Source organism: Pseudorca crassidens, chromosome 15, assembly GCF_039906515.1.
Source record: "Pseudorca crassidens isolate mPseCra1 chromosome 15, mPseCra1.hap1, whole genome shotgun sequence".
Taxonomy (NCBI): domain Eukaryota; kingdom Metazoa; phylum Chordata; class Mammalia; order Artiodactyla; family Delphinidae; genus Pseudorca; species Pseudorca crassidens.
In genome coordinates, this window is record NC_090310.1 from 53209383 (window position 1) to 53223907 (window position 14525).

The 14525-nt window shown below is 36.9% G+C and overlaps 1 protein-coding gene across 2 annotated transcripts in view; it reads left to right on the plus strand.

Annotated features, from left to right (window-relative positions):
- HAO1 (hydroxyacid oxidase 1) overlaps window positions 1-14525 on the plus strand; it is a 68974-nt gene that overhangs the window by 34980 nt on the left and 19469 nt on the right. The window lies entirely within an intron of this gene.

The following is a 14525-nucleotide window of genomic DNA, read 5'->3' on the forward strand; positions in this document are numbered from 1 at the left end:
CCAGTATCCACATGTATGCAAATCCCACAGGGAGGTACCAATGACTATAATAATTTGGAGTGTAAATGTGTTCACCCACAAAAATGTTTTCTTGCCTTTGAAAACATTCCTTAAGTACTGTTATATGAATAACTGCCCCAAACATATTATTTTAAATGGAAATGTTTAAGTTAGTGTCTCTGGGTTGAGAGATTCTATTAACTTATCTCAGGGTTAACAACGACATAGAATCAAAACTTTTTCATAGGCTTTACTTGAATATGTATGAGTCCCATAGCCCCTATTTATAAAACTCTAGGCATGTCCTCGACTTTATTTAATATTCTGTACACAAAAATAAGCTAATACAAGTAAAAGAATGGACCTAATGAAGCTTTTAAGTAGTGGAGATATGTTTAAATCCAGATCTGTCTTAATCTGTGATTTTAAAACAAAATTGTCACATTATTTCCTGTTGACCATTGTCTTAGTTCAAAATTTCTGTGGATTATACTTCATTGAGCATACCCTGATATTACAGACACCTTTAAACAACAGTTTCACTGACCTTGCTTGCATCCATATTGTAGTCCATGATTGTTAGTGTTACTTCCTGTAGCTATATTCAACTGTAGATACTAAAGTATTAACCTGAAGATCTGCCCCATTCTTCATTCATCCATTCAATTATTCACTCACTTATTCATTTCATAAACATTTATCATGCTTACTGTGTGCTAAAATAAAATAATTTGAGGTCCTTGGCCTAAAGGACACCCCATTCTTGTGAGAGACAGACATAAAAGCAAGAATTTGGGTGCAATAAGATGTTAACAGGTGCTGAGATTGAAATCTATGCAGCATAAGGGTGAGGGTGAAAATAGGGTTTAGACAATTATAAAAGTGAGTTAGGGAAGGTTTCATTACAGAATGAAAGCTGATCCTTGAGTTTTGCCATGATATCAGGTCAAAAGACTCTTTTTCAGACTTCAATCGTGACAAAACACAGCAGTCACAAGTTAACAATGTTAAAACATATAAGCCATATTAGAGAATGTAGACTTTAAGATTGTTGAGGACCACTAAGAATACTGATCAGGGAAGCCGCCTCATCAGATTAGCATCTTAGAAAAATCATGCTTTGTGTCATGGACCTTCTCAATGGAGGTGGCAAAGCTGTGGTCAAGGAGGCTATTTAGGAAACTGCTGTTGCCCAGACAAGAGATGATTGTGGCTGACCTCCAGTAATGGCAGTGAGGAATCTGAGAGAGTGTAGTTATTTTACAAAATTAGTTCTGTTTCAAGTATTTAATTCACTCTCATCACAGAAGCTGGCTTAAAAACACCAAGGTCATTTAATTTTTTTAACCAACTTTTCAATTTTGAATTCCCAGTATATATAATTTTCTACAACTTTGTCCTCTAGGATATGACATAAATCTATTGAATTAGACTTTACTATCATGTGTTATTTTAAAAAAATACTTTGGGGCTTCCCTGGTGGTGCAGTGGTTGAGAGTCTGCCTGCTGATGCAGGGGACATGGGTTTGTGCCCCAGTCCGGGAAGATCCCACATGCTGCAGAGCAGCTGGGCCCGTGAGCCATGGCCGCTGAGCCTGCGCGTCTGGAGCCTGTGCTCCACAATGGGAGAGGCCACAGCAGTGAGAGGCCCGCGTACCGCAAAAAATAATAATAATAATAAAAAATAAATACTTTGGCTTCTAGAACTTCATTCTATGGTCATTTTTACCAAGGACCACCACCACCACCATCACCTCTCTTTTTTCTTCTTATCCATATGTATTATTTACTTGCTTGTCATATTTTCATTATGTTTTGCACCCAGTACACAGTCCAAATGTTTGTTAAGTAAAATCCTCAGTGAAAACTACATGAATGTCTGTAATTAGAGAGAGCACAAAAGCAAGAGAAGGAGAGATAGGGCATTTGGCATTTGAAAGGAAATAACTTATCTATACATGTACAGTTTACATTGTCTAGTTTCTCTGTAACTATTCATTTCATTTATTTAACAAACAAGGATCATCACTATGACAACAGCTACATCAGGTGGTACACATGCTCAATCTGGGTGGAGGGGAGACAGGTGTGGCAAGGCCAGTTGTGGGAAATCCAGGTGTCAATATTTCACAGATCTTCATCCAGAAGTCACATGGACTGACTGAGAGTCATCTATCCTCCTTCATTTCCATTTTCCCAGAAAGACACAGATTATATTTGTAGGAACATGAAATCATGGGCAACTGAGAAGATCTCAGTGAAACATCCCCCCTTACCACCATTTTAAGAATTGCATTCTAATGAATGCAAATTGGACTGCAAGATGTAATCTCTTGCTGTGGTTAAACTCTGCCTTTGGAAAACTAACACAGACTCCAAACATGTACTTGAAGCAGGATTAGGTCTTTGCCAGAACTCACACTAACAAATGGCATTTGAGCAGACATATGCTTTTTAGAGTTGTGGGTTTTTTTAATTAAAAAAAAATTAAACTAGGCTGTCTCACTTCGGTAGTGGATTTTCGTCTCTCAGAAACTTCTCTAACTCATTATTTTCCTATCTACAGTTTTTAAAGACATTTTCAAAGAATATTCAGTGTTCCTGGATTGTGTTTAAAGCTGCTGCCATGGAGCTAGGATTTAGTTACTAAACTCCTGTTGAGATAGCACAGAGTCCTGAGTTAGAAACTCCAAGGGCTTGAGGGTAAATCTTGAGTACTTACATTTCACTTTGGTATTTTAGATTAAGTATGGAAATAATGTGTTAATAAGATAGGAAATAGTGCTGTTCACTATTGACTATTGTGTTTGTCTATCAATTAGTGTATTAACTGGCAAATCAACAAATGTGGAATGGCATACCAGTAAACTCTAGGGATTAATGAAAATATCAAGGATTCATCAACATTTTGCTAAAGCCATTTTGACTCTCTCATTAAGGAAACATTTTTTCTCTCTGGGTTAAAATAAAATGTAAAACTATGGACAAGATTTCATAAGCAAGTAGTGAAAGGGGCTCGTATCTGGTCCTAAATGATTACTTTCTTTTTTTCTCTAGATACTCATGATCCTATCTTCTGAGCAAATCACTCTGTCATTTCTCCCTACATTCCCAGCATTGCCTGGAAGGACACAGAAAACCACTTGAAATGATAGAAAACAACAAACTATGACTTAAGTAGCACTTACTTCAAAATGAAAGGCTCATAATAACCATAATCCTCACTAGGATGAAAATTTATTGTTATAAACAAAACTCAAACAAACTTGCCAAAAGTATCCAGCAAATGAATCTTCTTCTATCTACTCATCTTCTTAGTTAACGCTCCCTGCACCATCAGATGAAAATAATAATAATAATAGTGCATATTCATCTGAGTGCTTAACATGTGTCAGGCACTTTCGAAGTATTCATTCAACTCCTTTAATCCACAAACCAATCTTATGTGCATCTTTATACCCATTTTGTAATTTAGTATACTGATGCACAAGAAAAAGTTAAATAACTTGCCACTTACACGGCAAGCAAGTAGCAGATACAGGATTCAAATATAAGTGGTCTTATTACAAAGCCTAAAGTGTAATCTCTTTTTCATACTGTGTAGGATCAGTTTATTGACAGTATTCAATATCTCAAAACACAGGTTATAGCTACATGGTGGCAGATATCTGCATATACATAGGAGGATTTCGTACATCTTCAATCACGGGGTTCATATATAGTTCATATATTTTGATTTTTTAACTTTTGATTTTATGTTTGGTATCACATACACAACTAGATAACCAGGGCAATTCCAAATACATTTTACATTGTTCATTAAGGTTACTTATGGTTATATCTAGACTTAGAAAAATACCACACTACATCTCTTTATCAGAGTAGTAAACTCATGCAGACATTAAAGCTGAGCTAGCCAATATGGCAGCCACTAGCCAAATGTGGCCATTCAAGTTAATTAAAATTAAATAAAGGTAAAATTCCAGTTTCTCACTTACACTGCCACACTCCCATTACTCTATGGCTACATGTGCTATTTTATGGAATCACACAGATCTGGAACATTTCTATCATCACAGCAAAGTTTGATTGGACTGCACTGTATTAAGGCTGTGTCTTTAGAGAACCATTTTCCAAACATGTTTTAAATGATGGTATATTGGGCTTTTGGTTCAAAAAACTCTTACCAAAACTAAGACCCCACTGAAATTAAAGTATAGAAGTCCAAAAATACATAACACTTATGACAAAAAAGCAAAGGAAAATAAGAGGCACAAACAGCAGAGAAACCTCAAGAAATTTATGAAAGAAACAAAATGTAAGAGGTCGGGTTGACAGGAGGAAAATGAAAAGAAAACTGTCTCTGCAGGTAGTCTTTATGGGAACCCTGACAGCAGGAGCAAGTCATATAATGGGATGCCTCAAGGGGCTCTGGGTGTCTAGTGTGACAGAGATGGGGGATGAAAAGTGGAAACTGAAAAGCAAGGGGATTAATTGGAGTTCTGTTTGTGAAGCTCACATACCAGCCAATAATCCTGTCCCCCTAGTGCAATAATAGGCAACTTGGCATAGTAGCTTGCTCCTTTTTAATGAACTAAATGGGTGCTGGGACAACCTATGGGTGGATGACCTTCACAACATGCCATGATACTGTCCTTATTCTGACACTGAAGTTCACAGTCCAGTAGCCCCTCAGTTGACTTTCCTTGTCTTGTCCCACATGGAGTTCCAAGAATTTCTTCTCCAGGCAAAGACTTGGCAGGAATAAAATTGATTTGCAAAACAGCTCCAGAAGACTATATTAGCTCCCCAGTCTTTCTTCTTTGTATATAAGTGGAAAGTTTAACATCACAAGGCATTTCAGAATGCCTTGATTTAATATACAATATTTGTTTTTCTCTTTCTAACTTACTTCACTCAGTATGACAGTCTCTAGGTCCATCCATGTCTCTACAAATGATCCAATTTCATTCTTTTTTATGGCTGAGTAATATTCCATTGTATATATGTACCACATCTTCTTTATCTACTTGTCTGTCAATGGGCATTTAGGTTGCTTCCATGACCTGGCTATTGTAAATAGTGCTGCAATGAGAATTGGGATGCATGTGGCCTTTTGAATTATGGTTTTCTCTAGGTATATGCTCAGTAGTGGGATTGTTGGGTCATATGGTAATTCTATTTTTAGTTTTTTAAGGAAGCTCCATACTCTTCTCCATAGTGGCTGTATCAATTTACATTCCCACCAACAGTGCAAGAGGGTTCCCTTTTCTCCACACCGTCTCCAGCATTTGTTGTTTGTAGATTTTCTGATGATGCCCATTCTAACTGGTGTGAGGTGATACCACATTGTAGTTTTGATTTGCATTTCTCTAATAATTAGTGATGTTGAGCACTTTTTAATGTGCTTCTTGGCCATCTGTAGGTCTTCTTTGGAGAAATGTCTATTTAGGTCTTCTGCCCATTTTTGGATTGGGTTGTTTGTGTTTTTTTAATATTGAACTGCATGAAATGCTTGTATATTTTGGAGATTAATCTTTGTCCGTTAATTCGTTTGCAAATATTTTCTCCCAATTTGAGGGTTGTCTTTTCGTCTTGTTTATAGTTTCCTTTGCTGTGCAAAAACTTTTAGGTACCATTAGGTTCCATTTATTTTTTCTCTGTTTTTATTTCCATTACTTTAGGAGGTGGGTCAAAAAATATCTTGCTGTGATTTATGTCAAAGAGTGTTTTTCCTATGTTTTTCTCTAAGAGTTTTATAGCATCTGGCCTTATATTTACGTCTTTAATCAATTTTGAGTTTATTTTTGTGTATGGTGTTAGGGAATGTCCTAAGTTCATTCTTTTACATGTAGCTGTCCAGTTTTCCCAGCACCACTTATTAAAGAGACTGTCTTTTCTCCATTGTATATCCTTGCCTCCTTTGTCATAGATTAGTTGACCATAGGTGTGTGGGTTTATCTCTGGGCTTTCCATCCTGTTCCACTGATCTATATTTCAGTTTTTGTGCCAGTACCATATTGTCTTGCTGACTGTAGCTTTGTAATTTAGTTTGGACTCAGGGAGTCTGATTCCTCCACCTCTGTTTTTTCCCCTCAGAAAATATTGCTTTGACTATTGCTTTGACTATTCGGGGTCTTTTGTGTCTCCATACAAATTTTAAGAGTTTTTGTTCTAGTTCTGTAAAAAATGTCATTGGTAATTTGAAAGGGATTTCACTGAATCTGTAGATTACTTTGGGTAGTATAGTCATTTTCACAATATTGATTCTTCCAATCCAAGAACATGGTATATCTCCCGATCTGTTTTTTGTTTGTTTTGTTTTGTTGTTTGTTTTGTTTTTTTTTAACGTCTTTATTGGAGTATCATTGCTTTACAATGGTGTGTTAGTTTCTGCTTTATAACAAACTGAATCAGCTATACATAAACATATACCCCCATATCTCCTCCCTCTTGCATCTCCCTCCCACCCTCCCTATCCCACCTCTCTAAGGGGACACAAAGCACCAAGCTGATGTCCCTGTGCTATGCAGCTGCTTCCCACTAGCTATTTATTTTACACTTGGTAGTGTGTATGTCCATGCCACTCTCTCACTTAGTCCCAGCTTACCCTTCCCCCTCCCCGTGTCCTCAAGTCCATTCTCTACATCTGAGTCTTTATTCTTGTCCTGCCCCTAGGTACATCAGGAACAATTTTTTTTTTAGATTCCATATATATGTGTTAGCATATGATATTTCTTTTTCTCTTTCTGACTTACTTCACTCAGTATGACAGAATCTAGGTCCATCCACCTCACTACAAATAACTCATTTTCATTTCCTTTTATGGCTGAGTAATATTCCATTGTATATATGTGCCATATCTTCTTTATCAATTCATCTGTCGATGGACACTGAGGTTGCTTCCATGTCCCGGCTATTGTAAATAGTGCTTCAATGAACACTGGGATACATGACTCTTTTTGACTTATGGTTTTCTCGGGGTATATGCCCAATAGTGGGATGCTGGGTTGTATGGTAGTTCTATTTTTAGTTTTTTTAAGGAACCTCCATACTGTTCTCCTTAGTGGATGTACCAATTTACATTCCCATCAACAGTGCAAGAGGGTTTCCTTTTCTCCACACCTCTCCAGCATTTATTGTTTGTAGAATTTTTGATGATGGCCATTCTGACCAGTGTGAGATGATACCTCATTGTAGTTTTGACTTGCATTTCTCTAATGATTAGTGATGTTGAGCATCCTTTCATGTGCTTGTTGGCAAACTGTATATCTTCTTTGGAGAAATGTCTATTTAAGTCTTCTGCCCATTTTTGTATTATGTTGTTTGTTTTTTTGATATTGAGCTGCATGAACTGTTTGTATATTTTGGAGATTAATCCTTTGTCAGTCACTTCGTTTGCAAATATATTCTCCCATTCTGAGTTTTGTCTTTTCATCATGTTTATAGTTTCCTTTGCTGTGCAAAAGCTTTTAAGTTTCATTAGGTCCTATTTGGGTTCTTTTTGTTTTTACTTCCATAACCTAGGAGGTGGGTCAAAAAGGAAATTGCTGTGATGTAAGTCATACAGTGTTCTGCCTATGTTTTCCTCTAAGAGTTTTATAGTGTCTGGTTTTACATTTAGGTCTCTAATGCATTTTGAGTTTATTTTTGTGTTCCGTGTTATGGAGTGTTCTAATTTCATTCTTTTACATGTAGCTGTCCAGTTGTCCCAGACCACTTATTGAAGAGGTTGTCTTTTCTCCACTGTATATTCTTGCCTCCTTTATCAAAGATAAGGTGACCATATGTGTGTGGGTTTACCACTGGGCTTTATATTCTGTTCTGCTGATCTATAGTGCTGGTTTTGTGCCAAAAACCATACTGTCTTGATTACTGTAGCTTTGTAGTATAGTCTGAAGTCTGGGAGCCTGATTCCTCCAGCTCCGTTTTTCTTTCTCAAGATTTCTTTGCCTATTTGGGTTTTTTTGGGTTTCCATAAAAATTGTGAAATTTTTTGTTCTTGTTCTGTGAAAAATGCCATTTGTAGTTTGATAGGGATTTCATTGAATCTGTAGATTGCTTTGGGTAGTATAGTATTTTCACAATACTGATTCTTCAAATCCAAGAACATGGTATATCACTCCATCTTTTTGTGTCACCTTTAATTTCTGTCATCAGTGTCTTACAGTTTTCTGCATACAGGTCTTTTGTCTCCTTAGGTAGGTTTATTCCTAGGTATTTTATTATTTTTGCTACAATGATGAAATGGATTGTTTCCTTAATTTCTCTTTCTGATCTTTTGTTGTTAGTGTATAGGAATGCAAGAGACTTCTGTGCATTAATATTGTATCCTGCAACTTTACCAAATTCATTGATTAGCTCTAGTAGTTTTCTGGTGACATCTTTAGGATAATCTATGCATAGCGTCATGTCATCTGCAAACAGTGACAGTTTTATTTTTTCTTTTCTGATTTGGATTACTTTTATTTCTTTTTCTTTTCTCATTGCCGTGACTAGGACTTCCAGAACTATGTTGAATAATGGTGGTGAGAATGGACAACCTTGTCTTCTTTCTGATCTTAGAGGAAATGCTTTTAGTTTTTCACCATTGAGAATGATGTTTGCTGTGGGTTTGCCATTTATGGCCTTTATTATGCTGAGGTAGGTTCCTTCTATGCACACTTTCTGGAGAGTTTTTATCATAAATTGGTGTTGAATTTTGTCAGAAGCTTTTCTGCATCTATTGAAATGATCGTATGGTTTTTATTCTTCAATTTGTTAATATGGTGTATCACATTGTTTTATTTGCATATATTGAAGAATCCTTGCACCCCTGCGATAAATCCCACTTGATCATGATGTATGATCCTTTTAATGTATTGTTGGATTCTGTATGCTATTATTTTGTTGAGGATTTTTGCATCTATTTTCATCAGTGATATTACTCTGTAATTTTCTTTTCTTGTATTATCTTTGTCTGGTTTTTATGTCAGGGTGATGGTGGCCTCGTAGAATGAATTTGGGAGGGGTCCTCCCCCCACAATTTTTTGGAAAGAGTTTGAGAAGGATGGGTGTTAGCTCTTCTCTAAATTTTGAAAAAATTCACCTGTGAAGCCATCTGGTCCTTGACTTTTGTTTGTTGGAAGATTTTTAATCACAGTTTCAATTTCATTACTTGTGATTGGTCTGTTCATATTTTCTATTTCTTCATGGTTCAGTCTTGGAAGGTTATATTTTTCTAAGAATTTTTCCATTTCTTCCAGGTTGTCCATTTTATTGGCATAGAGTTGCTTGCAGTAGTCTCTTAGGATGCTTTGCCAGTTGTAACTTCTTTTTCTAATTTATTGATTTGAGTCCTCTCCCTCTTTATCTTGCTGAGTCTTGTTAAAGGTTTATCAATTTTGTTTAACTTCTCAAAGAACCAGCTTTTAGTTTTATTGATCTTTGCTATTATTTTCTTTGTTTCTATTTCATTTTTTTCTGCTCTGATCTTTGTGATTTCTTTCCTTATACTAACTTTGGGTTTTGCTTGTTCTTCTTTCTCTAGTTCCTTTAGCTGTAAAGGTTGTTTGTTTATTTGAGATATTTCTTGTTTCTTGAGGTAGGAATGTATTGCTATAAACTTCTCTCTTGGAACTGCTTTTGCTGCATCCCATAGGTTTGAATCATCTTGTTTTCATTGTCATTTGTCTCTAGGTACTTTTTTTATTTCCTCTTTGATTTCTTCAGTGATCCATTGGTTATTTTGTAATGTATTGTTTAACCTCCATGTGTTTGTGTGTTTTACGTTTTTTCACCTGTAATTTATTTCTAATCTCATAGCATTGTTGTCGGAAGAGATGCTTGATATGATTTCAATTTTCTTAAATTTACCAAGCCTTGATTTGTGACCAAGATGTGATCTATCCTGGAGAATGTTCCACGTGCATTTGAGAAGAAAGTGTATTCTGCAATTTTCAGATGGTACGTCCTATAAATATCAATTAAATCTATCTGGTCTACTGTGTCATGTAAAGCTGTGTCTCCTTATTAATTTTCTGTCTGGAAGATCTCTCCATTGGTGTAAGTGAGGTGCTAACGTCCCCCACTATTATTGTGTTATTGCTGATTTCCTCTTTTATATTTGTTAGCAGTCGCCATATGTAGTGTGGTGCTCCTATGTTGGGTGCATATATATTTATAATTGTTATATGTTCTTCTTGGATTGATCCCTTGATCATTATGGAGTGCCCTTCCTTGTGTTTTGTATCATTCTTTATTTTAAGGTCTATTTTATATGATATGAGTATTGCTACTCCAGCTTTCTTTTGATTTCCATTTACATGGAATATCTTTTTCCATCCTCTCATCTTCAGTCTGTATGTGTCCCTAGGTCTGAACTGGGTCTCTTGTAGACAGCATATATATGGGTCTTGCTTTTGTATCCATTCAGCAAGCCTGTGTCTTTTGGTTGGAGCATTTAATCCATTCACTTTTAAGCAATTATCGATATGTATGTCCCTATTACCATTTTCTTAATTGTTTTGGGATTGTTTTTGTAGGTCCCTTTCTTCTCTTGTGTTTCTCACTTAGAGAAGTTCCTTTAACCTTTGTTGTAGAGCTGGTTTTGTGGTGCTGAATTCTTTTAGCTTTTGCTTGTCTGTAAAGCTTTTCATTTTTCTGTTGAACCAGGATAAGATCCTTGCTGGGTAGAATAATCTGGGTTGTAGGTTCTTCCCTTACATCACTTTAAATATATCATGCCACTTCCTTCTGGCTTATAGAGTTTCTGCGGAGAAATCAGCTGTTAACCTTATGGGAGTTCCCTTGTATTTTTGTTTATTTATTTATTTATTTTTACATCTTGATTGGAGTATAATTGCTTTACAATGGTGTGTTAGTTTCTGCTTTATAACAAAGTGAATCAGTTATACATATACATATGTTCCCATATCTCTTCCCTCTTGCGTCTCCCTCCCTCCCACCCTACCTATCCCACCCCTCCAGGCAGTCACAAAGCTGATCTCCCTGTGCTATGTGGCTCCTTACCACTAGCTATCTATATTGTGTTGGGTAGTGTATATGTGTCCATGCCACTCTCTCGTTTTGTCACAGCTTACCCTTCATCCTCCCAATATCCTCAAGTCCATTCTCTAGTAGGTCTTTGTCTTTATTCCTGTCTTACCTCAAGGTTCTTCATGACATTTTTTTTCTTAAATTGCATATATATGTGTTAGCATACGGTATTTCACTTTCTCTTTCTGACTTACTTCACTCTATATGAAAGACTCTAAGTCCATCCACCTCATTACAAATGGCTCAATTTCGTTTCTTTTTATGGCTGAGTAATATTACATTGTATATATGTGCCACATCTTCTTTATCCATTTATCCAATGATGGACACTTAGGCTGTTTCTATCTCCAGGCTACTGTAAATAGAGCTGCATTGAATATTTTGGTACATGACTCTTTTTGAATTATGGTTTTCTCAGGGTATATGCCCAGTAGTGGTATTGCTGGATCATATGGTAGTTCTATTTGTAGTTTTTTAAGGAACCTCCATACTGTTCTCCACAGTGGCTGTACCAACGCACATTCCCACCAGCAGTGCAAGAGTGTTCCCTTTTCTTCACACCTGCCCAGCATTTATTGTTCCTAGATGTTTTGATGATGGCCATTCTGACTGGTGTGAGATGATATCTCATTGTGGTTTTGATTTGCATTTCTCTAATGATTAATGATGTTAAACATTCTTTCATGTGTTTGTTGGCAAACTGTATATCTTCTTTGGAGAAATGTCTATTTATGTCTTCTGCCCATTTTTGGCTTGGGTTGTTTGTTTTTTTTTTATTGAGCTGCATGAGCTGCTTGTAAATTTTGGAGATTAATCCTTTGTCAGTTGCTTCATTTGCAAATATTTTCTCCCATTCTGAGGGTTGTCTTTTGGTCTTGTTTATGGCTTCCTTTGCTGTGCAAAAGGTTTGAAGTTTCATTAGTTCCCAATTGTTTATTTTTGTTTTCATTTCCATTTCTCTCGGAGGTGGGTCAAAAAGGATCTTGCTGTGATTTATGTCATAGAGTGTTCTGCCTATGTTTTCCTCTAAGAGTTTGATAGCTTCTGGCCTTACATTTAGGTCTTTAATCCATTTTGAGGTTATTTTTGTGTATGGTGTTAGGGAGTGATCTCACCTCATACTTTAAAATGTAGCAGTCCAGTTTTCCCAGCACCAGTTATTGAAAAGGCTGTCCTTTCTCCACTGTACATTCCTGCCTACTTTATCAAAGATAAGGTGACCATATGTGTGTGGGCTTATCTCTGGGCTTTCTCTCCAGTTCCATTGATCTATCTTTCTGTTTTTGTGCCAGTACCACACTGTCTTGATTACTGTAACTTTGTAGTATAATCTGAAGTCAGGAAGCCTGATTCTTCCAGCTCTGTTTTTCGTTCCAAAGGTTGCTTTGGCTATTCGGGGTCTTTTGTGTTTCCCTACAAATTGTGAAATTTTTTTTCTAGTTCTGTGAAAAATGCCAGTGGTAGTTTGGTAGGGATTTCATTGACTCTGTAGATTGCTTTGGATAGTAGAGTCATTTTCGCAGTGCTGTTTCTTCCAATCCAAGAACATGTTATATATCTCCATCTATTCGTATCATCTTTAATTTTTTCATCAGTGTCTTTTAATTTACTGCATACAGGTCTTTTGTCTCCTTAGGTAGGTTTATTCCTAGATGTTTTATTCTTTTTGTTGCCGTGGTAAATGGGAGTGTTTTCTTGATTTCACTTTCAGACTTTTCATCATTAATGCATAGGAATGCCAGAGATTTCTGTGCATTAATTTTGTATCCTGCTACTTTACTTAATTTATTGATTAGCTCTAGTAGTTTTCTGTTAGCATCTTTAGGATTCTCTATGTATAATATCATGTCATCTGCAAACAGTGATAGTTTTACTTCTTCTTTTCTGATTTGGATTCCTGTTATTTCCTTTTCTTCTCTGATTGCTGTGGCTAAAACTTCCAAAACTATGTTGAATAAGAGTGGTGACAATGGGCAACCTTGTCTTGTTCCTGATCTTAGTGGAAATGCTTTCAGTTTTTCACCATTGAGGATAATGTTGGCTTTCGGTTTGTCATATATGGCCTTTATTATGTTGAGGAAAGTTCCCTCCATGCCTACTTTCTGCAGGGTTTTTCTCGTAAATGGGTGTTGAATTTTGTCGAAAGCTTTCTCTGCATCTATTGAGATGATCATATGGTTCTTCTCCTTCAGTTTGTTAATATGGTGTATCACGTTGATTGATTTGCGTATATTGAAGAATCCTTGCATTCCTGGAATAAATCCCACTTGATCATGGTGTATGATCCGTTTAATGTGCTGTTGGATTCTTTTTTTTTTTTTTATCATTTATAAGTTTTATTATTTTCCAAATCTTATTCAATAACAAGTACTACTTTTCAATCAGAAAAAAAATTAGTAAGCATGAGGAAACCAACCACCTGATGACAAACTTAAATAGTCACTGATTTCACCAATAGATTTGGGTAATTTCAAATTTCCTTGCTAACACAAATTTTGGAATAAGTCACCTTATGTGTATTACTGAATATGTTCATAACAACCAGAGCCAGAAGTGGGATTTGTCATTTGTTAAATTCAGGCAGCTCACCAAGCAGCCCAGACTTAAACATGAGAACAAATGAATTGCTCACCATAGCTTTGTACTCACATCTCAAATGACTGACTACCTTAGGTACATCTTACCTTCTTTCCACATCCACTTTAGCCATTGAATCTCTCCCTGAGATTAAGAAAAGATTTATGATGAAAAAGATAGCTCTTACCATCGGGAAACTCTTCCTCCCCTAGAAATGCCAACCCTTTGCTCCTTGCAAAGATATGTTCTGTACCAGCATTTTATTTTGGACCCCACCTTATCCTAAAACAATGGAGCATCTTGGCTGAGCAGCCCACAGAGGATTCCATCTGCTGCTGGCCAGACAGAAGCTGGGGATTAGGAGTAAACACTGGGAGCCCCAAGCGGATCAGCCAGTGTGTCCCTGCCCCTCCCCTAAGCTTTATGCTTCCTCCCGTGGAGCCTTCTGTACCTTCCAAAGCCCTCAATGAATGGGCTAGAAAAAGGTTCTTTTCTTCCCTTGGCACTTTACTGCCATGCATGTTTCCCTGCTAGCATGGGCTACTCCATTAAGCCTCCTGCCTGTCAAAATTTCTAGACTCAAAGTAGCCACCAGGCTGTATATCTTCATTGCCTCAAACTCCAGAGGACATGTCAAGCCCTCCAAGTCCAATCCACTCCATCAGTACCACAGGGGAGTGGAATGTCTGCTGGTACAAAATGCCCCACATCCCCTCCTTGCAAGCATCCCCAGTCTCCACAAGGGAGTCTCTCAGGGTCCCTTCACTTGACTTCATGGGGAGCAAAAAGTCTTTCACCTCAAGCAAGTACATCCTACAGGCCAAGATTCCAAAGATTATGCCTTCCTTTCTATCTCTATAATTATATAGACCTGGGGGCTTAGAGTTGAGGGTTCCACGACCAGTTTTGTT